Source organism: Panulirus ornatus, chromosome 33, assembly GCF_036320965.1.
Source record: "Panulirus ornatus isolate Po-2019 chromosome 33, ASM3632096v1, whole genome shotgun sequence".
In the NCBI taxonomy this organism is placed as follows: domain Eukaryota; kingdom Metazoa; phylum Arthropoda; class Malacostraca; order Decapoda; family Palinuridae; genus Panulirus; species Panulirus ornatus.
The window spans coordinates 357,393-381,417 of NC_092256.1; the positions used below are offsets into that span (position 1 = coordinate 357,393).

At 48.2% G+C, this 24,025-nt stretch overlaps 1 protein-coding gene across 1 annotated transcript in view; it reads left to right on the forward strand.

Moving 5' to 3' along the window:
• The window catches only part of LOC139759408 (glutamate receptor ionotropic, delta-1-like), a 471,351-nt gene that overhangs the window by 166,782 nt on the left and 280,544 nt on the right, over nucleotides 1-24,025 (forward strand). The window lies entirely within an intron of this gene.

The following is a 24,025-nucleotide window of genomic DNA, read 5'->3' on the forward strand; positions in this document are numbered from 1 at the left end:
TGTATACAAGAAAGTAGAACCTGGGTTTAGACCAGACAGTAGAAACCTGGGTGTAGACAAGCCTGGGTTTGGATCAGAGGGTAGAAGCCCGGGTGTAGATCAAAGGGTAGAAGACTGGGTGTAGATCAGAGGGTAAAAGCCTGGGTGTGGATCAGAGGGTAGAAGATTGGGTGTAGATCAGAGGGTAGAAGCCTGGGTGTGGATCAGAGGGTACAAACCAGGGTGTGAATGAAAGGATAGAAGCCAAGGTATGGATGAGAGGGAAGAAACCAAAGTGTAGATCAGAGGGTAGAATCCTCGGTGTGGATCAGGTGGAAGAAGCCAGAGTTTGTCTTAGAGGGCAGTAGAATGGGTTAGGATCAGATAGAAGAAGCAAGAATGTACCTTAGAGATTTCATGTCAGGATGTGGATCATGGGGAGAAGCCATTGTATGGATTAGAGAGGACAAGTTAAGGCTTTAAGAGGGAAGATGCCAGGATGCGGATCAAAGGGAGGAAAACAGGGTTTGGATCAGCAATAAGACGTTAGGGTGTGGATTAGAGGGAAAAGGCTAGAGTGTGGATTGGAAAAAAGAAACCTTGGTGTGGGTTAGAGGTAGAAAGCCTAGGTGTGGATCAGAGGGTAAAGGTTATGGTGCAGATCAAAGGAAAGAAGCCAGGGTGTGGATCAGTGGGAATGCACTTGAAAATGGATCAAAGGAAAGAAGCCAGGGTGTAGATCTGAGGAGAAAAGCCAGAGTGTGTATCAGAGAGAAGAAGGTACAGGGCGTGGATCAGAGGAGAGAAATTAGGGAGTAGATGAGAAGGAGGAAATCATGATTTAGATCAGAGGAAAAAAACTAGTGTGTGGACCTGAAGGAAGAAGCTAGAGTGTGAATAAGAGGAAAAAGCCAGGATGTTAATCATAGGGAAGAATCAACGATTTAGATCAGAGAAGAGAAACAAGGGTATGGATCACAGTGAAGAAGCCAGGATGTGGATCAGAGAGGAAAAGCCAGGGTGTAGATCAAAGGAAATAAGTCAGGGTGTGTGACAGACGGAAGAAGCCAGGGTGATGATCAAAGGGAGGAAGCCATTGCTTGGATCACAGGGGAAAAGCTTGAATGTGGATCAGAGGTTATAAGCTAGAGTGTGGATCATAGGGATGAAACTAGGGTGTGGATCAGAAAGGACAAGCCAGTGTGGATCAGAGAAAGAAGACAGTATGTAGATCAGGTGGAAGAACATAGGGAAGAAATAAGTGTGTATCAGAGTGAAAGAGCCAGGATGTAGATCAAAGGAAAGAAGACAGGGTATGGGTGAGATGGAGTGAGCCAGAATGTGGATGAGATGGAGTAAGCCAGGATGTGGATCAAAGGGATAGAAGCTAGGGTGTACTTCAAAGGGAGGAAGCCAAGGCGTGAACAGGTGGGGAAAAAACAGGGGATAGACCAGAATGAAGAAGCTAGAAGGTGGATAAGAGGGAAAGAATAATTTGGTATCAGTCAGAGGAAGGAATCAAGGATGTGGATCAGAGGGGAGAAACAAGGATGTGGATCAGAGGGAAGAAGCCAGGGTGGAGATCAGATGGAGGAAGCCAGGTTGTGGAACATAGGGGAGAGGTCAGGGTGTAGATCAGAAACAAGTAGCCAGAGTGTAGATCAGAAGAAAGAAAAAAGTGTGTGGATCAGAAGGAGTGAACCAGGATTTAGATCAGAGGTAAGCAGCCAGAGTGTGGATCAGATGGGGGGAAGCCAACGCGTAGATCAGAGGAAAGAAGGTTAGGTGAAGATCAGAAGGAGGAAGACAGGATGTGGATCAGAGGACAAACTACGACTTGGAAAGAGGGAGGAAGCCAATGTGTGCATCAGACAGAAGCCAGAGTGTGCATTCATTGGGATAAGTCAGGAAGAACATAAGAGGGAGAGAGCCAGGGTTTGGATCAGAGGGAAGAAGTCAGAGTGTGTATCAGAGGGTAGAAGCTAGAGTACGGATCGCATGGGAGAAGCCAGAATGTAGAAGAGTGAGAAAAAGCCAGAGTGTGGATTTGAGAGGAGAAACCAAGCGTGCATCAGAAGGCAAGAGTCAGTATATGAATCACAGAGGAAAAACCAAGATGTGGATCACAGGGAATAAGCCAGGGTGCAAATTAGAGGGAAAAAGCTTGTGTGTGGATCGGAGGGAAGAAACTGGGTTATGGACCAGGGGAAGAAGGCAGGGTGTGTATCAGACGGTAAGAGCCAAAATTTAAGTTAGCGGGTTGAAGCCATGGTGTGGATCAGAACTGAAGCCAGAGTGCAGATCATTGGGTTGAAGCCAGGGGGTGAGAGAAGCCAAGGTGTGGATGAAGAAGGCAAGGTATGATGTAGATGGTAAAAGTCAGAATATGGATTATAGGGTACATGCCAGGGTGTGGCTCGGAGAAGAGCAAGGGTATGCATTAGGGATTAGGAGCCAGGGTATAAGTCAGAGGGTGTGGATAAGAAGGAAGCAGCCATAGCTTGAATCAGAGGGAGGAAATCAAGTTGCTAATTACAGTGAAGAAACTAGGCTGTGGATCAAGGAAAGACGCCAGGTTTTGGATCAGAATGAAGACGAAAGGGTGTGGATAAGAATGTAGAAATTAGAATGTAGATCAGAGAGAAGACGCTAGGGTTGGGTCAGAATGTAGGAACTACGGTGTAGATATGAATGACGACGCCAGGGTGTGGATCAGTTGATAGATGTGGATTAAAGGGATAAAGTCTGGATATGGGTCAGTGGGTAGATGCCAGCTTGTGGCTCAAGGGGAAGAATTCAGGATGTAAATCAGGGAAAAAAAAGCAAAATTTTGGATGAAAGGGAAGAAGCATGGGCATGGATGAGAGTGAAGAAGCTAGGAAGTGGATCAGAGGGAAAAAGCTAGGTTGTGGACCAGAGGGAGAAAACCAGGGAGTGGAATAGAGAGAAGCCAGGGACTAGACCAGGGGAGAGAAACCATGATGTAGATGAAATGGGAAAAACAAGAGTGTGAATGGGAGAGGAAAAGTCAGGGTGTGATAAGGAGGGAAGAAACCAGGTTGTGGGTCTGAGAAAAGAAGCCAGAGTGTGGATCAGAGGGGAGGTACCAGTGTGTGGATCAAATGTTATGGACCAAGGTGTGGGTCAGAGGGGAGAAGCCCTCTCATTATGGATGCACAAGTCTTGCCCCCTTAGGATCTTCAAATTACAATCTCATTCCTATCATATGGTTAGGGAAGAAACCAGGGTGAGTGAGAGGGAAGAAGCCAGGTTTTAGGTCTGAAGGAAGAAGATAGGTTGTAGATCAAAGGGAAGAAGCCAGGGTGTGGATCAGAAGGATGAAGCCAAAGGGTGGAAAACAGGGTAGAAGCCAGGATGAGTGAGATGGAAGAACCCAGGTTTTAGGTCTGGGGGAAGAAGCCAGGGTATGGATCAGAGGGAAGAAACCATGGCGTGGATAAGATTGTAAAAAGTAAAGTGTGGATTAGTGGATAGAAGCCAGAGTGTGGATCAGTGGGTAGAAACCAGTGTGTCGACCAGTAGGTAAAAGCCACGGTGTGGATCAGAGGGTAGAAGACAGGCTGTGGATCAGAGGGCAAAAGCCAGGGTGAATGATAGGTAAGGACCCAGGGGGTGAATCAGAGGGAAGAAACCATGTAGTGGATCAGAGGTTAAAGAGTGGGGTGTGGACCAGTGGGTAGAAGCCAGGGTGTGGATCAGAGGATAGAAGATAGGGTGAGTGAGAGTGAAAAAAAGCAGGGTGTGGATCAGAGGTTAAAAAGTAGGGTGTGGATCAGTGGGTAGAAGCCAGGGTGTGGATCAGTGGGTAAAAGTTAGGGTTTGGATCAGAGGGTAGAAGCCATTGTGAGTGAGGGGAAAATAGCCAGGGCGTGAATCCGTGGGAAGAAGCCAGGGTTGGATCAGTGGTTAGGAGACAGGGCTTGGATCAGAGGGTAGGAGCAAGGGTGTGTATTATTGGGTAGAAGCAAGGGTGTGTATTACTGAGTAGAAGCCAGGGTGTGGATGAGAAGGTAGAAGCCAGGGTGTGTAAGACGGAAGAAGCCATGGTGTGACTCTATTGGAAGAAGCCCGGGTGTGGATAAGTGAGTAAAATCCAGAGTGTGAATCACTGGGTAGAACCCTGGGTGTGGATCAGTGGGTAGAAGCAAGAGTGTGAATCTGTGAAGAAACCAAGGTGTGGATCAAAGGTCAGAAGCAAGGGTGTGGATCAGTGGGAAAAAGCCACTGTGTAGATCAAAGGGTACAAGCCAGGGTTAATGGGTAGAAGCCAGAGATTTGAATTAGTGGGAAAAAGGCTGGTAGTGGATCAGTGGGTAGAAGCCAGGCTGTGGATAATTGGGTAGAAGTTTGGATGTGGATCATAGGGTAGAAGTTTGGATGTGGATCATAGGGTAGAAGTTTGGATGTGGATCATAGGGTAGAAGTCATCGTGAGTAAAAGGTAAACAGCCAGGGCGTGAATCATTTGGAAGAAGCTAGGGTGTGGATCAGTGGTTAGAAGCCAGGGCGTGAATCAGAGGGTAGAAGCCAGGATGTGTTTTAGTAGGCAGAAGCCAGGGTGTGGATCTGAGGGTAGAAGCCAGAGTGATTAAGAGGGAAGAAGCCAAGGTGTGAATCTGTTTCACGAAGCCTGGGTGTGGATCAGTGAGTAAAAGCAAGAGTGCGAATCAGTGGGAAGATGTCAGGGTGTGGATCAGTGGGTATAAGCCATGAGTGTGGATCAGTGGGTAGATGTCAGGGTGTGGATCAGATCGTACAAGCCATTGCAAATGAGAGGAAAAAAGCCAGGTCGTGAATCATTGTGAAGAAGCCAGGGTGTTGATAAGTGGGTAGAAGCTAGGGTGTGAATTATTGGGAAGAAGGCTGAGTGTGGATCAGTGGGTAAATGCCAGGGTGTTGATCAGTGGGTAGAAGTTAGAGTGTGGATCAGAGGGAGGATGCTATTGTGAATGAGGGGAAAATAGCAAGGGAATGAATCAGTGGGAAGAAGCCAGGGTGTGGATCAGTGGTTAGAAGCAAGGATGTGGATCAGAGGGTAAAAGCCAAGTTGTGTATTAGTGGGTAGAAGCCGAAGTGTGGATTAGAGGAAAGAAGCCGGGGTGAGTAAGAGGGAAGAAGCCATGGTGTGAATCTATTGGAAGAAGTAAGGGTGGGGATCAGTGAGTAAAGGCCTGAGTGTGAGTCAGTGCGTAGAAGCCTGGTTGTGAATCAGTAGGTAGAGGCCAGGGTCTAAATCAGTGTGAAGAAACCAAGTTGTGGATCAGAGGGCAGAGGCAAGAGTGTGGATCAGTGGGAAAAGCCAGGGTGTTGATTAGAGGGTAGAAGCCATGGTGTGATTCAGTGGTAAGATGTTAAGGTGTTGATCAGTGGATAGAAACCATGGTGTGGATCAGAGGGTAAAATCCATTTTGAGTGAGAGGAGAATAATCAGGGTGTGAATCAGTGGGAAGAAGCCAGGGTGTGGATCACTGGGTAGAAGCCAGATGTTGATCAGAGGGTAGAAGCCAAGGAGACTGAGAGGGAAGAAGCCAGTGTATAGCCAGTGTGTTGATCAGAAGGTAGAAACCAAGATTAGTGAGAGGGAAGATGCCAGGGTGTGAATCAATGGGAAGATGCCAGGGTGTGAAGCAGTGGGTAGAAGCCAGGCTTTGGGTCACTGAGGAAAAGCTAGGATGTGGATCAGAGAGTAGAAGCGGGGTGAGTGAGAGGAATATAGCCAGAATGTGAATCAGTGCGAAGAAGTCAGGGTGCGGATTAGTGCGAAGAAGCCAGGTATTGGATCAGTGGAAGGAAGCCTTGGTGTGGATGAGCGGGAATAATACTGGGTGCTGATCATTGGGAAGCAACCAGGTTGTGGATCAATGGGTAGAATCCAAGGCGTGGATAAGTGGAAAGAAGCATAGGTGTGGCTCAATGGGAAGGAGCCAAGTTGTGGATCAGTTTGAGGAAGCCAGAGCATGGATCAGAGTAAAGGAGCCAGTGTGTAGATCAGAGGGAAGAATCCAGGATGTGGATCAGTGGGAAGAAGTCAGGTTGTGGATCGGGGGGGGGGGGGGAAATCAGGGTGAGTGAGAGGGAAGAAGCTAGGGTGTGAATCAGTAGGAAGATGCCAGTGTGTGGATCAGTGGGTATAAGCCAGGGTGCGGATCAGTGAGTAGATGCCAGGGTGTGGATCGGAGGGTACAAGCCTTTGTGAGTTAGAAGAAAATAACCAGGGCGTGATTCAGTGGGAAGAAGCCACGGTGTAGATCATTGGGAAGAAGCCAAATTTTGAATTAGTGAAAAAAAGGTTGGGTGTGGATCAGTGGGTAGAAGGCAGGATGTGGATCAGTGGGTAGAAGTTAGGGTGTGGATTTGAGGGTAGAGGCCATTGTGAGTGAGAGGAAAATAGCCAGGGCGTGAATCAGCGGGAAGAACCCAGGGTGTGAATAAGTGGTTAGAAGCCAAGATTTGGGTCAGAGGGTAGAAGCCCGGGTGTTTATTAGTGGGTAGAAGATAGGTGTGATTCAGAAGGTAGAAGCCAGGGTGAGGGAGAGGGAAGAAGCCAGGATGTGAATCTGTTGGAAGAAGCCAGGATGTGAATCTGTTGGAAGAAGTCCGAATGTGGATTAGTGAGTAAAAGCCAAAGTGTGAATCAGTGGGTAGAAGCAAGGTTTGTAAATCAGTGGGAGGAAGCCAGGATGTGTATCAGAGGGTAGAATACAAGGTGTGTATTAGTGAGTAGAAACCAGAGTTTGGATTAGAAGGTAGAAGCCAGGGTGAGTGAGAGGGAAGAAGCCAGGGTGTGAATGACTAGGAAGAAGGTTAGGGTGGGAATCAGTGGGTAGAAGCCTTGGTGTGGATCAGTGGGTAGAAGCCAAGGTGGAAATCAGTGGGAAGAAGCCAGGGTCTGGATCAGTGGTTAGCAGGCAACGGTGTAGATCTGAGGGTAGATGCCAGGGTGTAGATTAGTGGCTATAAGCCATGGTGTGGATCGGAGGGTAGAAGCCAGGGTGAGTGAGTGGGAAGAATCCAGGGCGTGAATCAGTGGGAAGAAGCCAGGGTGTGGATCAGTTAGTAAAAGCCAGAGCATGAATCAGTAGGTAGAACTCTGGGTATGGATCAGTGGGTAGAAGCCATTGCGTGGATCCGAGGATAGAAGCCAGGATGTGGATCAGTGAAAATAAGCCAAGGTGTGAATCAGTGGATAGAAGCCAGGTTGAGTGATAGGAAAGAAGCCAGGGTATGAATCAGAGGGAAGATACTAGGGTGTCGATAACAGGGTAGAAGCCAGGTTATGGATCAGTGGGTAGACGCCATGGTGTGGATCATAGGGGAAAATTCAATGTGAGTGAGAGGGAATAAACTAGATTTTAAGTCTAGGAGAAGAAGCCATGGTGTGGATCAGGGCTACAAGCCAGGATGTGGATCAGTGGGAAAAAGCCAGGCTGTGGATCAGAGAGTAAAAGCCAGGGTGAGTAAGAGGGAAGAAGCCAGGATGTGAATCAGCGGGAAGATGCCAGGGAGTGGATCAGTGGGTAGAAGCCATGAGTGTGGATCATTCGGTAGATGATAGGGTGTGGATCAAATGGTAAGAACCATTGTGAGTGAGCGGAAGAATAGCCAGGGCGTGATTCAGTGGGAAGAAGCCAGGGTGTGGATCAATGGGTAGAAACTACGGTGTGAATTATTAGGAAGAAGAATGAGTGTGGAACTGTGGGTAGAGGCCAAGGTGTGGATCAGTGGGTAGAAGTTAGAGTGTGGATCAGAGGGTAGAAGCCATTGTGAGTGAGAGGAAAATAGCCAGGGCGTGAATAAGTGGGAAGAAGTCAGGGTGTTGATCAGTGGTTAGAAGCCAGGGTATGGATCAGAGGGCAAACGACATGGTGTGTATTCGTGGGTAAAAGCAAGGGTGTGGATCAGAAGGTAGAAGCCAGGGTGAGTTAGGGGGAAAAGACAGTGTGTAAATCTGTTGGAAGAACTCGTGTGTGGATCAGTGAGTAAAAGCCAGAAAGTGATTCGGTGGTAGAAGCCTGGGTGTAGATCAGTTGGTAGAAGCAAGGCTTGTGATTTAGTGAGGAGAATCCAGGGAGAGGATAAAAGGCTAGAAACCAGGGTGTGGATCAGTGGGAAGAAGACGGGTGTGGATCAGAGGAGAGAAGCCAAGGTTAGTGAGAGAAAAGAAGCCAGGGTGTGAATCAGTGGTATGATGTTAAGGTGTGGATCAGTGGGTTGAAAGCAGGGTCTGGATCAGTGGATAGAAGTCAGGGTGTGGATCAGAGAGTAGAAGCCATTATGACTGAGAGGAAAATAGCCAGGGCGTCAATCAGTGGGAAGAAGACAGAGTGTGGATCAGTATGTAGAAGCCAGGGTGCGAATCAGTGAAAAGACTCCTGGGTGTAGATTAGTGGTTAGAAGATATGGTTTGGATCAATGGAAGGAAGTCAGAGTGTGGATCAGAGAGTGGAAGCCATTGTGTCTAAGAGGAAAATAACCAGGGCGTGAATTAGGGGGAAGAAGCAAGAAAATGGATGAGTGGGTAGAAGCTAAGGTGTGGACCAGTGAGTAGATCCATGGTGTGGATCAGAGGGTAGAATCCAGGGTGAATGAGAAGGAAGAAGCCATAGTGTGAATCAGTGGGAAGAACACAGGGTGTGGATCAGTGATTAAAAGCCAGGGTGTGAATCATCGAGTAAAAGCCTGGGTGTGGATCAGTGGGTAGAAGCCAGGGTATAAATCAGTGGGAAGAAGCCAGGTGTGGATCAGAAGGTAGAAGCAAAGGTGTGGATCAGTAGGTAGAAGCCGGGATATGGATTAGATGGTAGAAGCCAGGATGGGTGAGAAGGAGGAAGCCAGGGTGTGAATCAGTGGAAAATGCAAGGGTGTGGATTAGTGATTAGAAATCAGGGTGTGGATCAGAGGGTAAAAGCCATTGTGAGTGAACGGAAAATTGCCAGGGCGTTAATCAGTTTGAAGAAGCCAGAGTTCGGATCAATGGCTAGAAACTAGGGATTGAATTAGTATGAAGAAGCCTAGATGTGGATCAGTTGGTAGAAGCTAGGGTGAGGATTAGTGTGTAGAAGTCAGGGTGAGGATCAGAGCATAGAAACTATTGTGAGTGAGAGGAAAATAGCTAGGGCGTTAATCAGTAGGATGAAGCCAGAGGTCGGATCAGTGGTAAGTAGGCAAAAGTGTGGATCAGAGCCAGGATATGCATTAGTGGGTAGAAGCCATAGTCTGGATCAGAGGGTAGAAGCCAGGGTGAATGAGCAGGAAGAAACGTGGGCGTGATTCAGTGTTAAGTAGCCAGAGCGTGGCTCATTGTGTAAAAGACAGAGTGTAAATCAGTGGGTAGAAGTCTGGGTTTGGATCAATGGGTAGAAGCCAGAGTGTGAATCAGAGGGAAGAAGCCAGGGTTTGGATAAGAGGAGGTGAAGCCAGGGTGTGGATCAGTGGGAAGATAGGGTGTGGATCAGGGTGTAGAAGGCAGGGTGAGTGACAGGAAAGAAACCAGGGTATGAATCAGGGGGAAGATGCTTGGGTGTGGATCAGTGAGTAGAAGCCAGTGTGTGAATCAGTGGGGAGAAGCCAGGGTGTGAATCAGTGTGAAGAAGCCTGGGTGTAGATAAGTGGGTAGAAGCCAGGGCGTGGATAAGTTGGTAGAAGTCACGGTGTGGATAAGAGGGTAAAAACCATTGTGAGTGAGAGGACTATAGCCAGGGTGAGGCCAGAGTGTGGATCAGTGGGAAGTAGAAAGGCTGTGGATCAGAGGGTAGAAGTCAGGGTGAGAGTTAAAAATCCAGGGTGTGAATCAGTGCGAAGAAGCTAGGCTGTGGATCAGTGGGTGGAAGCCAAAGTGTGAATCAGAGCGTAGAAGCAAAGTTCAGTGAGAGGGAATAAACCACGTTTTAGGTTTAAGAGAAGAAGCCAGGGTGTGGATCAGAGGGTAGAAGCAGGGTGTGGGTCAGTGGGTAGAAGACATGGTGTGGATCAGAAGGAAAAAGCCTGATTGAGTGAGAGGGAAGAAGCCAGAGAGTGAAACTGGGAAGAAACCAGTTCGTGGATAAGTGATTGAAGCCAGATTGTGAATCAGTGGGTAGAAGCCTGGTTGTGGATCAGTGGGCAGAAGCCAGGGTCTGAATCAGTGTGAAGAATAAGGGTGTGGATCATAGGGTAGAAGCCAGGGTGTTGATCAGTGGGAAAAAGCCAGGGTGTGGATTAGAGGGTAGAAGCCAGGGTTAGAGAGAGTAGAGAGAGGGAAGAAGCCAGGATGCGAATCAGCGGGAAGATGCCAGGGAGTGGATCATTGGGTAGAAGCCAAGAGTGTGGATCATTGGGGAGATGACAGGGTGTGGATCAAAGGGTAAAACCATTGTGAGTGAGCGGAAAATAGCCAGGGTGTGATTCAGTGGGAAGAAGCCAACATGTGGATCAATGGGTGGAAACTACGGTGTGATTTATTAGGCAAAAGAGTGAGTGTGGATTTGTTGGTAGAAGCCAAGGTGTGGATCAGTGGGTAGAACTTAGAGTGTGGATCAAAGGGTAAAAACCATTGTGAGTGAGAGGAAAATAGCCAGGGCGTGAATAAGTGGGAAGAAGCCAGGGTATGAATCAGAGGGCAAACGACATGGTGTGTATTCGTAGCTAAAAGCAAGGGTAAGGATCAGAAGGTAGAAGCCAGGGTGAGTAAGGGGGAAGAAGCCAGGGTGTAAATCTGTTGGAAGAACTCGTGTGTGGATCAGTGAGTAAAAGCCAGAACGTGATTCGGTGGGTAGAAGCCTGGGTGTAGATCAGTTGGTAGAAGCAAGGCTTGTGATTCAGTGGAGAGAATCCAGGGAGAGGATCAGAGGTTAGAAGCCAGGGTGTGGATCAGTGGGAAGAAGGTAGGGTTTGGAGAAGAGGAGAGAAGCCAAGGTTAGTGAGAGAAAAGAAGCCAGGGTGTGAGTAAGTGGTATGATGTTAAGGTGTGGATCAGTGGGTTGAAAGCAGGGTCTCGATCAGTGGATAGAAGTCAGGGTGTGGATCAGAGGGTAGAAGCCATTATGATTAAGTGGAAAATAGCCAGGGCGTCAATCATTGGGAAGAAGACAGGCTGTGGATCAGTATGTAGAAGCCAGGGTGCGAATCAGCGAAAAGACGCCTGAGTATAGATTAGTGGTTAGAAGATATGGTTTGGATCAATGGATGGAAGTCAGAGTGTGGACCAAAGGGTGGAAGCCATTGTGACCAAGAGGAAAATAACCAGGGCGTGAATTAGGAGGAAGAAGCCAGAGTACGGATGAGTGGGTAGAAGCTAAGGTGTGGACTAGTGACTAGACCCATGGTGTGGATCAGAGGGTAGAATCCACGGTGAGTGAGAAGGAAGAAGCCATGGTGTGAATCAGTGGGAAAAACACAGGGTGTGGATCAGTGATTAAAAGCCAGGGTGTGAATCATTGAGTAAAAGCCTGGGTGTGGATCAGTGGGTAGAAGCCAGTGTGTAAATCAGTAGGAAGAAGCCAGGTGTGGATGAGGGGGTAGAAGCCAAGGTGTGGATCAGTAGGTAGAAGCCGGGACATGGATTAGATGGTAGAAGCCAGGGTGGGTGAGAAGGAGAAAGCCAAGGTGTGAATCAGTGGAAAATGCCAGGGTGTGGATTAGTTGTTAGAAATCAGGGTGTGGATCAGAGGGTAGAAGCCATTGTGAGTGAATGGAAAATAGCCAGGGCGTGAATCAGTTCGAAGAAGCCAGGGTTCGGATCAATGGGTAGAAACCAGGGTTTGAATTAGTATGAAGAAGCCTGGGTGTGGATCAGTTGGTAGAAGCTAGGGTGAGGATTAGTGCGTAGAAGTTAGGGTGAGGATCAGAGCATAGAAACTATTGTGAGTGAAAGGAAAATAGCCAGGGCGTTAATCAGTGGGAAGAAGCCAGGGTGTGGATCAGTGGTAAGTAGGCAAAAGTGTGGATCAGAGGTAGAAGCCAGGATGTGCATTGGTGGGTAGAAGCCATGGTCTGGATCAGAGGGTAGAAGCCAGGGTGAATGAGCAGGGAGAAGCGAGGGCGTGAATCAGTGTGAAGTAGCCAGGGTGTGGATCATTGTGTAAAAGAGAGAGTGTAAATCAGTGGGTAGAAGTCTGGGTTTGGATCAATGGGTAGAAGCCAGAGTGTGAATCAGTGGAAAGAAGCCAGGGTTTGGATAAGAGGAGGTGAAATCAGGGTGTGGATTAGTGGGAAGATAGGGTGTGGATCAGGGGGTAGAAGACAAGGTGAGTGATAGGAAAGAAACCAGGGTATGAATCAGGGGGAAGATGCTTGGGTGTGGTTCAGTGAGTAGAAGCCAGTGTTTGAATCAGTGGGGAGAAGCCAGGGTGTGAATCACTGGGAAGAAGCCTGGGTGTAGATAAGTGGGTAGAAGCCAGGGCGTGGATAAGGTGTTAGAAGTCACGGTGTGGATAAGAGGGTAGAAGTCATTGTGAGTGAGAGGAATATAGCCAGGGTGAAGCTAGAGTGCGGATCAGTCGGTAGAGGCCAGACTGTGGATTAGTGGGTAGAAGCCAGGGTAAGAGAGAGTTAATAATCCATGGTGTGAATCAGTTCGAAGAGTCTGGGCTGTGGATCAGTGGGTGGAAGACAGGGTTTGAATCAGAGGGTAAAAGCAAAGTTGAGTGAGAGGGAATAAGCCACGTTTTAGGATTAAGAGAAGAAGCTAAGGTGTGGATCAGAGGGTACAAGCCAGGGTGTGGATAAGTGTGTAGAAGACATGTTGTGGATCAGAGGGAAAAAGCCTGATTGAGTGAGAGGGAAGAAGCCAAAGAGTGAAACAGTGGGAAGAATCCAGGGCGTGGATAAGTGATTAAAGCCAGGTTGTGAATCAGTGTGTAGAAGCCTGATTGTGGATCAGTGGGTAGAAGCCAGGGTCTGAATCAGTGTGAAGAAGAAAGGGTGTGGATCAGAGGGTAGAAGCCAGGGTGTTGATCAGTGGTAAAAAGCCAGGATGTGTATTAGAGGGTATAAGCCAGGGTTAGAGAGAGGGAAGAAGCCAGGAAGTGAATCAGCGGGAAGATGCCAGGGAGTGGACCAGTGGGTAGAAGCCATGAGTGTGGATCATTGGGTAGATGACAGGGTGTGGATCAGAGGGTAAAAACCATTGTGAGTGAGCGGAAAATAGCCAGGGTGTGATTCATTGGGAAGAAGCCAAGGTGTGGATAAATGGGTAGAAACTACGGTGTGAATTATTAGAAAGAAGACTGAGTGTGGATTTGTGGGTAGAAGCCAAGGTGAGGATCAGTGGGTAGGAGTTAGAGTGTGGATCAGAGGGTAGAAACCATTGTGAGTGAGAGGAAAAGAGCCAAGGGTGTGAATTAGCGGGAAGAAGCCAGAGTATGTTAAGTGGAAAAATGCCAGGGCGTCAATCAGTGGGAAGAAGACAGGTGTGGATCAGTATGTAGAAGCCAGGTGCGAATCAGCGAAAAGACGCCTGAGTATAGATTAGTGGTTAGAGATGAGGAGGTAGAAGCCAAGGTGTGGATCAGTAGGTAGAAGCCGGGACATGGATTGATGGTAGAAGCCAGGTGGGTGAGAAGGAGAAAGCCAGGGTGTGAATCAGTGGAAAATGCCAGGGTGTGATTAGTTGGTTAGAAATCAGGGTGTGGATCAGGGGTAGAAGCCATTGTGAGTGAAGGAAAATAGCCAGGGCGTGAATCATTTGAAGAAGCCAGGGTTCGGATCAATGGTAGAAACCAGGGATTGAATTAGTATGAGAAGCCTGGTGGGTCAGTTGGTAGAAGAGGGTGAGGATTAGTGCGTAGAAGTTAGGGTGAGGATCAAGCATAGAAACTAGTGAGTGAAGGAAAATAGCCAGGGCGTTAATCAGTGGGAGAGCCAGTGAGTTGGTAGAAGCTAAGGTGTGGACCAGTGAGTAGACCCATGGTGTGGATCAGAGGGTAGAATCCACGGTGAGTGAGAAGGAAAAAGCCATAGTGTGAATCAGTGGGAAGAAGAGAGGGTGTGGATCAGTGATTAAAAGCCAGGGTGTGAATCATTGAGTAAAAGCCTGGGTGTGGATCAGTGGGTAGAAGCCAGGGTGTAAATCAGTTGGAGGAAGCCAGGTGTGGATGAGAGGGTAGGAGCCAAGGTGTGGATCAGTAGGTAGAAGCCGGGATATGGATTAGAGGGTAGAAGCCAGGGTGGGTGAGAAAGAGGAAGCCAGGGTGTGAATCAGTGGAAAATGCCAGGGTGTGGATTAGTGGTTAGAAATCAGGGTGTGGATCAGAGGGTAGAAGCCATTGTGAGTGAACGGAAAATTGCCATGGCGTGAATCAGTTTGAAGAAGCCAGGGTTCGGATCAATGGCTAGAAACCAGGGTTTGAATTAGTATGAAGAAGCCTGGATGTGGATCAGTTGGTGGAAGCCAGGGGAGGATTAGTGTGTAGAAGATAGGGTGAGGATCAGAGCATAGAAACTATTACGATTGAGAGGAAAATAGCCAGGGCGTTAATCAGTAGGAAGAAGCCAGGGTGTGGATCAATGGTTAGTAGGCAAAAGTGTGGATCAGAGGTAGAAGCCAAGGTGTGCATTAGTGGGTAGAAGCCATGGTCTGGATCAGAGGGTAGAAGCCAGGGTGAATGAGCAGGAAGAAGCGAAGGCGTGAATCAGTGTCAAGTAGCCAGGATGTGGATCATTGAGTAAAAGACAAAGTGTAAATCAGTGGGTAGAAGTCTGGATTTGGATCAATGGCTAGAATCCAGAGTGTGAATCAGTGGGAAGAAGCCAGGGTTTGGATAAGAGTTGGTAAAGCCAGGGTGTGGATCAGTGGGAAGATAGGGTGTGGATCAGGGGTTAGAAGATAAGGTGAGTGATAGGAAAGAAACCAGGGTATGAATGAGGGGGAAGATGCTTGGGTGTGGATCAGTGAGTAGAAGCCAGTGTGTGAATCAGTGGGGAGAAGCCAGGGTGTGAATCAGTGTGAAGAAGCCTGGGTGTAGATAAGTAGGTAGAAGCCAGGGCGTGGATAAGTTAGTAGAGTGAGAGGAATATAGCCAGGGTGAAGCCAGAGTGTGGATCAGTGGGAAGAAGCCAGGCTGTGGATCAGAGGGTAGAGGCCAGGGTGAGAGAGAGTTAAAAATCCAGGGTGTGAATCAGTGCGAAGAAGCTAGGCTGTGGATCAGTGGGTGGAAGCCAGGGTGTAAATCCGAGGGTAAAAGCAAAGTTGAGTGAGAGGGAATAAGCCACGTTTTAGGATTAACAGAAGAAGCCAAGGTGTGGATCAGAAGGTAGAAGCTAAGGTGTGGATTAGTGGGTAGAAGACATGGTGTGGATCAGAGGGAAAAAGCCTGATTGAGTGAGAGGGAAGAAGCCAAGGAGAAAAACAGTGGGAAGAAGCCAGGGCGTCGATAAGTGATTAAAGCTAGGTTGTGAATTAGTGGGTAGAAGCCTGGTTGTGGATCAGTGGGCAGAAACTAGGGTCTGAATCAGTGTGAAGAACAAGGGTGTGGATCATAGGGTAGAAGCCAGGGTGTTGATCAGTGGGTAAAAGCCATGGTGTGCATCAGAGGGTAGAAGCCAGGGTTAGAGCGGGTGAAGAAGCCAGGATATGAATCAGCGGGAAGATGCCAGGGAGTGGATCAGTGGGTAGAGCCATGAGTGTGGATCATTGGGTAGATGACAGGGTGTGGATCAAAGGGTACAAACTATTGTGAGAAAGCGGAGAATAGCCAGGGCGTGATTCAGTGGGAAGAAACCAGGGTGTGGTTCAATGGGTAGAAACTACGTTGTGATTTATTAGGAAAAAGACTGAGTGTGGATTTGTGGGTAGAAGCCAAGGTGAGGATCAGTGGGTAGAAGTTAGAGTGTGGAACAGAGGGTAGAAGCCATTGTGAGTGAGAGGAAAATAGCCAGGACGTGAATAAGTAGGAAGAAGCCAGGGTATGGATCAGAGGGCAAACGACATGATGTGTATTCGTGGCTAAAAGCCAGGGTGTGGATCAGAAGGTAGAAGCCAGGGTGATTAAGGGGGAAGAAGCCAGGTTGTAAATCTGTTGGAAGAACTCGTGTGTGGATCAGTGAGTAAAAGCCAGAACGTGATTCGGTGGGTAGAAGCCTGGGTGTAGATCAGTTGGTAGAAGCAAGGCTTGTGATTCAGTGGGGAGAATCCAGGGAGAGGATCAGAGGCTAGAAGCCAGGGTGTGGATCAGTGGGAAGAAGGTAGGGTTTGGATGAGAGAAGGGAAGCCAAGGTTAGTGAGAGAAAAGAAGCTAGGGTGTGAATCAGTGGTATGATGTTAAAGTGTGAATCAGTGGTATGATGTTAAGGTGTGGATCAGTGGGTTGAAAGCAGGGTCTCGATGAGTGGATAGAAGTCAGGGTGTGGATCAGAGAGTAGAAGCCATTATGATTGAGAGGAAAATAGCCAGGCCGTCAATCAGTTGGAAGAAGACAGGGTGTGGATCAGTATGTAGAAGCCAGGGTGCGAATCAGTGAAAAGACTCCTGGGTGTAGATTAGTGGTTAGAAGATATGGTTTGGATCAGTGGATGGAAGTCAGAGTGTGAGTCAGAGAGTTGAAACCATTGTGACTGAGAGGAAAATAACCGGGGCGTGAATTAGGGGGAAGAAGCCAGAGAATGGATGAGTGGGTAGAAGCTAAGGTGTGGACCAGTGAGTAGACCCATGGTGTGGATCAGAGGGTAGAATCCAGGGTGAGGGAGAAAAAAAAAGCCATAGTGTGAATCAGAGGGAAGACCACAGGGTGTGGATCAGTGATTAAAAGCCAGGGTGTGAATCATTGAGTAAAAGCCTGGGTGTGGATCAGTGGGTAGAAGCCAGGGTGTAAATCAGTGGGAAGAAGCCAGGTGTGGATCAGAAGGTAGAAGCCAAGGAGTGGATCAGTAGGTAGAAGCTGGGATATGAATTAGAGGGTAGAGGCTAGAGTGGGTGAGAAGGAGGATGCCAGGGTGTGAATCAGTGGAAAATGCCAGGGTGTGGATTAGTGGTTAGAAATCTGGGTGTGGATCAGAGGGTAGAAGCCATTGTGAGTGAACGGAAAATAGCCAGGGCGTGAATCAGTTTGAAGAAGCCAGGGTTCGGATCAATGGGTAGAAACCAGGGTTTGAATTAGTATGAAGAAGCCTGGATGTGGATCAGTTGGTGGAAGCCAGGGTGAGGATTAGTGTGCAGAAGTTAGGGTGAGGATCAGAGCATAGAAACTATTGTGAGTGAGAGGAAAATAGCCAGGGCGTTAATCAGTAGGAAGAAGCCAGGGTGTGGATCAGTGGATAGTAGGCAAAAGTGTGGATCAGAGGTTGAAGCCATGGTGTGCATTAGTGGGTAGAAGCCATGTTTTGGATCAGAGGGTTGAAGCCAGGGTGAATGAGCAGGAGGAAGCGAGGGCGTGAATCAGTGTGAAGTAGCCAGGATGTGGATCACTGAGTAAAAGACAAAGTGTAAATCAGTGGGTAGAAGTCTGGGTTTTGATCAATTGGTAGAAGCCAGAGTGTGAATCAGAGGGAAGAAGCCAGGGTTTGGATAAGTGGAGGTGAAGCCAGGGTGTGGATCAGTGGGAAGATAGGATGTGGATCAGAGGGTAAAAGACAGGGTGAGTGACAGGAAAGAAACCAGGGTATGAATGAGGGGGAAGATGCTTGGGTGTGGATCAGTGAGTAGAAGCCAATGTGTGAATCAGTGGGGAGAAGCCAGGTTGTGAATCAGTCTGAAGAAGCCTGGGTGTAGATAAGTGGGTAGAAGCCAGGGCGTGGATAAGTTGGTAGAAGTCACGGTGTGGATAAGATGGTAGCAAGTCATTGTGAGTGAGAGGAATATAGCCAGGGTGAAGCCAGAGTGTGGATCAGTGGGAAGAAGCCAGACTGTAGATCAGAGGGTAGAAGCCAGGGTGAGAGAGAGTTAAAAAATCAGTGTGTGAATCAGTGCGAAGAAGCTAGGTTGTGGATCAGTGGATGGAAGCCAGGGTGTGAATCAGAGCGTAGAAGCAAAGTTGAGTTAGAGGGAATAAGCCACGTTTTAGGATTAAGAGAAGAAGCCAGGGTGTGGATCAGAGGGTAGAAGCAGGGTGTGGGTCAGTGGGTAGAAGACATGATGTGGATCAGAGGGAAAAAGCCTGACTGAGTGAGAGGGAAGAAGCCTGAGAGTGAAACAGTGGGAAGAAGCCATGGCGTGGATAAGTGGTTTAAGCCAGGTTGTGAATCCATGGTGAGAAGCCTGGTTGTGGATCAGTGGGCATAAGCTAGGGTCTGAATCAGTGTGAAGAATCAAGGGTGTGGATGAGAGTGTAGAAGGCAGGGTGTTGATCAGTGGGAAAAAGCCAGGGTGTTCATCAGAGGGTAGAAGCCAGGGTTAGAGAGAGGGAAGAAGTCAAGATATGAATCAGCGGGAAGATGCCAGGGAGTGGATCAGTGGGTAGAAGCCGTGAGTGTGGATCATTGGGTAGATGACAGGGTGTGGATCAAAGGGTACAAACAATTGTGAGTAAGCTGAAAGTAGCCAGGGCGTGATTCAATGGGAAGAAGCCAGGGTGTGGTTCAATGGGTAGAAACTACGTTGTGATTTATTAGGAAGAAGACTGAGTGTGGTTTTTTGGGTAGAAGCCAAGGTGAGGATCAGTGGGTAGAAGTTAGAGTGTGGATCAGAGGGTAGAAGCCATTGTGAGTGAGAGGAAAATAGCCAAGGCGTGAATAAGTGGGAAGAAGCCAGGGTGTTGATCAGTGGCTAGAAGCCAGGGTATGGATCAGAGGGCAAACGACATGATGTGTATTCGTGGCTAAAAGCCAGGGTGTGGATCAGAAGGTAGAAGCCAGGGTGATTAAGGGGGAAGAAGCCAGGTTGTAAATCTGTTGGAAGAACTCGTGTGTGGATCAGTGAGTAAAAGCCAGAACGTGATTCGGTGGGTAGAAGCCTGGGTGTAGATCAGTTGGTAGAAGCAAGGCTTGTGATTCAGTGGGGAGAATCCAGGGAGAGGATCAGAGGCTAGAAGCCAGGGTGTGGATCAGTGGGAAGAAGGTAGGGTTTGGATGAGAGAAGAGAAGCCAAGGTTAGTGAGAGAAAAGAAGCCAGGGTGTGAATCAGTGGTATGATGTTAAGGTGTGGATCAGTGGGTTGAAAACAGGGTCTCGATGAGTGGATAGAAGTCAGGGTGTGGATCAAAGAGTAGAAGCCATTATGATTGAGAGGAAAGTAGCCAGTGCGTCAATCAGTGGGAAGAAGACAGGGTGTGGTTCAGTATGTAGAAGCCAGGGTGCGAATCAGTGAAAAGACTCCTGGGTGTAGATTAGTGGTTAGATGATATGGTCTTGATCAGTGGATGGAAGTCAGAGTGTGAGTCAGAGAAGTGAAACCATTGTGACTGAGAGGAAAATAACCGGGGCGTGAATTAGGGGGAAGAAGCCAGAGAATGGATGAGTGGGTAGAAGCTAAGGTGTGGACTAGTGAGTAGACCCATGGTGTGGATCAGAGGGTAGAATCCAGGGTGAGGGAGAAAAAAAAAGCCATAGTTTGAATCAGAGGAAAGAAAACAGGGTGTGGATCAGTGATTAAAAGCCAGGGTGTGAATCATTGAGTAAAAGCCTGGGTGTGGATCAGTGGGTAGAAGCCAGGGTGTAAATCAGTGGGAAGAAGCCAGGTGTGGATAAGAAGGTAGAAGCCAAGGTGTGGATCAGTAGGTAGAAGCTGGGATATGAATTAGAGGGTAAAGGCTAGGGTGGGTGAGAAGGAGGATGCCAGGGTGTGAATCAGTGGAAAATGCCAGGGTGTGGATTAGTGGTTAGAAATCTGGGTGTGGATCAGAGGGTAGAAGCCATTGTGAGTGAACGGAAAATAGCCAGGGCGTGAATCAGTTTGAAGAAGCCAGGGTTCGGATCAATGGGTAGAAACCAGGGTTTGAATTAGTATGAAGAAGCCTGGATGTGGATCAGTTGGTGGAAGCCAGGGTGAGGATTAGTGTGCAGAAGTTAGGGTGAGGATCAGAGCATAGAAACTATTGTGAGTGAGAGGAAAATAGCCAGGGCGTTAACCAGTAGGAAGAAGCCAGGGTGTGGATCAGTGGATAGTAGGCAAAAGTGTGGATCAGAGGTAGAAGACATGGTGTGCATTAGTGGGTAGAAGCCATGTTCTGGATCAGAGGGTTGAAGCCAGGGTGAATGAGCAGGAGGAAGCGAGGGCGTGAATCAGTGTGAAGTAGCCAGGATGTGGATCACTGAGTAAAAGACAAAGTGTAAATCAGTGGGTAGAAGTCTGGGTTTTGATCAATTGGTAGAAGCCAGAGTGTGAATCAGAGGGAAGAAGCCAGGGTTTGGATAAGAGGAGGTGAAGCTAGGGTGTGGATCAGTGGGAAGATAGGATGTGGATCAGAGGGTAAAAGACAGGGTGAGTGACAGGAAAGAAACCAGGGTATGAATGAGGGGGAAGATGCTTGGGTGTGGATCAGTGAGTAGAAGCCAGTGTGTGAATCAGTGGGGAGAAGCCAGGGTGTGAATCAGTCTGAAGAAGCCTGGGTGTAGATAAGTGGGTAGAAGCCAGGGCGTGGATAAGTTGGTAGAAGTCACGGTGTGGATAAGAGGGTAGCAAGTCATTGTGAGTGAGAGGAATATAGCCAGGGTGAAGCCAGAGTGTGGATCAGTGGGAAGAAGCCAGACTGTAGATCAGAGGGTAGAAGCCAGGGTGAGAGAGAGTTAAAAAATCAGTGTGTGAATCAGTGCGAAGAAGCTAGGTTGTGGATCAGTGGATGGAAGCCAGGGTGTGAATCAGAGCGTAGAAGCAAAGTTGAGTTAGAGGGAATAAGCCACGTTTTAGGATTAAGAGAAGAAGCCAGGGTGAGGATCAGAGGGTAGAAGCAGGGTGTGGGTCAGTGGGCAGAAGACATGGTGTGGATCAGAGGGAAAAAGCCTGACTGAGTGAGAGGGAAGAAGCCTGAGAGTGAAACAGTGGGAAGAAGCCATGGCGTGGATAAGTGGTTTAAGCCAGGTTGTGAATCCATGGTGAGAAGCCTGGTTGTGGATCAGTGGGCATAAGCTAGGGTCTGAATCAGTGTGAAGAATCAAGGGTGTGGATGAGAGTGTAGAAGGCAGGGTGTTGATCAGTGGGAAAAAGCCAGGTTGTGGATTAGAGGGTAGAAGCCAGGGTTAGAGAGAGGGGAGAAGTCAGGATGTGAATAAGCGGGAAGATGCCAGGGAGTGGCTCAGTGGGTAGAATCCATGAGTGTGGATCATTGGGTAGATGACAGGGTGTGGATCAAAGGGTACAAACAATTGTGAGCGAGCGGAAAATAGCCAGGGCGTGATTCAGTGGGAAGAAGCCAAGGTGTGGATCAAAGGATAGAAACTACTGTGTGAATTATTAGGGAGAAGAATGAGTGTGGATTTGTGCGTAGAAGCCAAGGTGTGAATCAGTGGTTAGAAGTTAGAGTGTGGATCAGAGGGTTGAAGCCATTGTGAGTGAGAGGAAAATAGCCAGGGCGTGAATAAGTGGGAAGAAATTAGGGTGTTGATCAGTGGTTAGAAGCCAGGGTATGGATCAGAGGGCAAACGACATGATGTGTATTCGTGGGTAAAAGCCATGGTGTGGATCAGAAGGTAGAAGCCAGAGTGAGTAAGGGGGAAGAAGCCATTGTGTAAATCTGTTGGAAGAACTCGTGAATAGATCAGTGAGTAAAAGCCAGAACGTGATTCGGTGGGTAGAAGCCTGGGTGTAGATCAGTTGGTAGAAGCAAGGCTTGTGATTCAGTGGGGAGAATCCAGGGAGAGGATCAGAGGTTAGAAGACAGGGTGTGGATCAGTGGGAAGAAGCCAGCGTTTGGATGAGAGGAGAGAAGCCAAGGTTAGTGAGAGAAAAGAAGCCAGAGTGTGAATCAGTGGTATGATGTTAAGGTGTGGATCAGTGGGTTGAAAGCAGGGTCTCGATCAGTGGATAGAAGTCAGGGTGTGGATCAGAGAGTAGAAGCCATTATGATTGAGAGGAAAGTAGCCAGTGCGTCAATCAGTGGGAAGAAGACAGGGTGTGGATCAGTATGTAGAAGCGAGGGTACGAATCAGTGGGAATGACGCTTGGGTGTAGATTAGTGGTTAGAAGATATGGTTTGGAACAGTGGATGGAAATCAGATTGTGGATTAGAGGGTGGAAGCCCTTTTTACTGAGAGGAAAATAACCAGGGCGTGAATTAGGGGGAAGAAACCAGAGTATGGATGAGTGGGTAGAAGCTAAGGTGTGGACTAGTGAGTAGACCCATGGTGTGGATCAGAGGGTAAAATCCAGGGTGCGTGAGAAGGAAGAAGCCATAGTGAGAATCGGTGGGAAGAACAGAGGGTGTGGATCAGTGATTAAAAGCCAGGGTGTGAATCATTGAGTAGAAGCCAGGGTGTAAATCAATGGGAAGAAGCCAGGTGTGGATCAGAAGGCAGAAGCCAAGGTGTGGATCAGTAGGTAGAAGATGGGATATGGATTAGAGGGTAGAAGCCAGGGTGGGTGAGAAGGAGGATGCCAGGGTGTGAATCAGTGGAAAATGCCAGGGTATGGATTGGTGGTTAGAAATCAGGGTGTGGATCAGAGGGTAGAAGCCATTGTGAGTGAACGGAAAATAGCCAGGGCGTGAATCAGTTTGAAGAAGCCAGGGTTCGGATCAATGGGTAGAAACCAGGGTTTGGATTAGTATGAAAAAGTCTGGGTGTGGATCAGTTGGAAGAAGCCAGGGTGAGGATTAGTGTGTAGAAGTTAGGGTGAGGATCAGAGCATAGAAACTATTGTGAGTGAGAGGAAAATAGCCAGGGCGTTAATCAGTAGGAAGAAGCCAGGGTGTGGATCAGTGGTTAGTAGGCAAAAGTGTGGATCAGAGGTAGAAGCCATGGTGTGCATTAGTGGGTAGAAGCCATGTTCTGGATCAGAGGGTAGAAGCCAGGGTGAATGAGCAGGAAGAAGCGAGGGCGTGAATCAGTGTCAAGTAGCCAGGGTGTGGATCATTGAGTAAAAGACAAAGTGTAAATCAGTGGGTAGAAGTCTGGGTTTGGATCAATGGGTAGAAGCCAGAGTGTGAATCAGTGGGAAGAAGCCAGGGTTTGGATAAGAGGAGGTGAAGCCAGGGTGTGGATCAGTGGGAAGATAGGATGAGGATCAGGGGTAGAAGACAGGGTGAGTGATAGGAAAGAAACCAGGGTATGAATCAGGGGGAAGATGCTTGGGTGTGGATCAGTGAGTAGAAGCCAGTGTGTGAATCAGTGGGGAGAAGCCAGGGTGTGAATCAGTGTGAAGAAGTCTGGGTGTAGATAAGTGGGTAGAAGCCAGGGCGTGGCTGATTTGGTAGAAGTCACGGTGTGGATAAGAGGGTAGAAGTCATTGTGAGTGAGAGGAATATAGCCAGGGTGAAGCCAGAGTGTGGATCGGTGGGAAGAAGTCAGGCTGTGATCAGAGGGTAGAAGCCAGGGTGAGAGAGAGTTAAAAATCCAAGATGTGAATCAGTGCGAAGAATCTAGGATGTGGATCAGTGGGTGGAAGCCAGGGTGTGAATCAGAGCGTAGAAGCAAAGTTCAGTGAGAGGGAATAAGCCGCGTTTTAGGATTAAGAGAAGAAACCAAGGTGTGGATCAGAGGGTAGAAGCGGGGTGTGGATCAGTGTGTAGAAGACATGGTGTGGAACAGAGGGAAAAGGTCTGATTGAGTCAGAGGGAAGAAGCCAGAGAGTGAAACAGAGGGAAGAAGCCAGGGCGTGGATAAGTGATTAAAGCCAGGTTGTGAATTAGTTTGTAGAAGCCTGTATGTGGATCAGCGGGCAGAAGCCAGGGTCTGAATCAGTGTGAAGAAGCAGGGGTGTGGATCAGAGGGTAGAAGCCAAGGTGTTGATCAGTGGGAAAAAGCCAGGGTGTGCATCAGAGGGTAGAAGCCATGGTTAGAGAAAGGGAAGAATCTAGGATGTGAATCAGCGGGAAGATGCCAGGGAGTGGATCAGTGGGTAGAAGCCACGAGTGTGGATCATTGGGTAGATGACAGGGTGTGGATCAAAGGGTACAAACCATTGTGAGTGAGCGGAAAATAGCCAGGACGTGATTCAGTGGGAAGAAGCCAGGGTGTGGATCAAT